Source organism: Arachis ipaensis, chromosome B01 (assembly GCF_000816755.2).
Source record: "Arachis ipaensis cultivar K30076 chromosome B01, Araip1.1, whole genome shotgun sequence".
Taxonomy (NCBI): domain Eukaryota; kingdom Viridiplantae; phylum Streptophyta; class Magnoliopsida; order Fabales; family Fabaceae; genus Arachis; species Arachis ipaensis.
This window is the reverse complement of record NC_029785.2, coordinates 38283934-38286363: the sequence shown is the minus strand read 5'-3', so window position 1 is coordinate 38286363 and position 2430 is coordinate 38283934.

The following is a 2430-nucleotide window of genomic DNA, read 5'->3' as shown; positions in this document are numbered from 1 at the left end:
ATTTCCACTCTCATATGCTTTTCTTTCTCAAGGGGGTATTGCATGGCTTTAAAGACATTGATGATCATCTTTTCATCATGCACTCTGAGTGTCATTTCACCTTTCTCTACATCAATTATAGCCCTTCCTGTGGCTAGAAAGGGCCTCCCCAAGATGATTGAGCTGTGTCATTCTTCCTCCATGTCTAAAATGACAAAGTCAGTAGGAAATATGAATTCTCCTACATTCACTAACAAATTCTCCACAACTCCATTAGGTATTTTGAGCAATCTGTCAGCCATTTGGAGTGACATTCTAGTGGGTTTAATTTTATCTATTGCAAGCTTCTTCATCAGTGAAAGTGGCATTAGATTGATGTTGGCACCTAGGTCACAGAGAGCTTTTTCCAAGATTATATTGCCTATGGTGCATGATATGATAAAACTCCCAGGATCTTTGAGTTTGGGTGGGAGTCCTTTTTGAATCACTGCACTGCATTCTTGTGTTAAAATCACCGTTTCTTTCTCATTCCAGCTTCTCTTCTTGTTGATGAGCTCTTTGAGAAACTTAGCATATAGAGGCATCTGCTCCAATGCTTCAGCAAGTGGGATGTTGATCTCCAGTTTCTTAAAAACTTCCAGGAATTTGGGAAACTGTTGATCCTTGAGCTCCTTTTGCAATCTTTGAGAGGGTATGGCAGAGGAGGAGTGTAAGGCTTCACTTCTTTCCTCTGTTCTTGTGAATGGTCCTCAATAGCCTGCTTTCCCTTCTTTGAAACTAGTGGCTGTTCCTCTTTCTCCTTGAGCTTCTCTTGGTCTTGCTTGTCTTTTTATCCTACTTGCTTCTTGCTGCCAATATCATTCTCCACAGGCTTCTTGTTAGCTTCTTTGTCATTTTCCAAGGTTCTTCCACTCCTTAATTGGATTACTTTGCATTCTTCTTTGGGATTGGAAATGGTGTCACTTGGTAATGCATTGGGTGCTCTTTCAGCCACTGTTTGCTTAGACAATTGGCCAATTTGTCTCTCTAGATTCCGCAGTAAAGCTTCATGGTTCTTATAGGCCAATTCTTGATGCTTGATCATCTTTTCCATCATTATCTCCAAGTTGGAGATCCTTTGAGATTCTTGGGGTGGTTGTGGTTGATTATGGGATGTTGAGGGTGGATGATAGTTATTTTGGTTAGTGGATGGGTTATTGGGTGGATAGTAGTTGGGTTGGGGTTGATTGTTTTGTAGTTTTGTATATTGGTTTTGGTTAGTGTTTTGATGGTTTTGATGGTTTGTGTTTCTAGAATTGTTCTGGTTTGAGTTTCTCTGCCAAGGCTACTGGTTTTGGTTATTTCCCCATCTCAAATTGGGGTGGTTCCTTCAGAATGAGTTGTAGGTATCTCCATGAAATTCATTTTGACCAGCACCTTGATTGTGCATATAGTTGACTTGCTCTTGCTGCTGCTCTTCATAGTTGTCCTCATTTTGCCTTCACCCAGCTGGTGGTTGATTTGTAGTGTTCACTGCAGCTACTTGAAGACCATCAATCCTCTTGGCCATCATCTCTATTTGTTATTGAATCTGTTGGTGCATCACTTTATTTTGAGCCAAAATGGTATCCACACTTTCCAGCTCCAATACACCCTTCCTTTGAGCTGGTTGGTGTTGCCTTTGATGAGCATAGAAGTATTGATTATTTGTCACAGTGTCTATAAGATTTTTGGCTTCCTCAACTATCTTCATGAGCTGCACTGAACCTCCAGCAAAATAATCCAAGGCCTCTTGAGCTCTCAGTGTCAATCCTTCATAGAAATTCTGAAGTTTATCCTATTCATTAAACATCTCTGGGGGGCACTTCCTGATCAAGGCTTTGTATCTTTCCCAGGACTCATAAAGTGACTCTCCATCCATTTGGGTGAAGGTTTGTACCTCTGTCTTCAATCTTATGATCTTTTGAGGGGGGTAGAATTTAGCTAGAAATTTGCTCACTAGATCCTCCCAATTGTTGATGCTTTCTTTTGGAAATGCCTCCAACCATTGGGCAGCTTTGTCCCTTAATAAAAATGGGAATAGCAGCAATTTATGGATGTCTAGATGTACACCATTTGTCTTCATTGTGTCACATATCCTCAGAAAGGTGGATAGGTGCTGGTTTGGATCTTCAAGTGGACCTCCTTCATAGGAACAATTATTCTGCACCAGAGTAATGAGTTGAGGCTTCAAGTCAAAGTTGTTTGCATTAACATTTGGAATAAGTATGCTACTCCCATAGTGTCTTGCATTGGGGAAGGTGTAGAAGGCTAGAACTCTCTTTTGAGGCTGGCCATTATTGGCCACTTCATCTGGTGGATTAGGGACATTCCCTTCCAACTCTTGGTCTTCTTCTTCCGAGGCTTCTTCTCCAACAACTCCCTTCTCTCTTGCTTCTCTTCTCAAACTCAAGAGTGTTCTCTCTGGCTCAG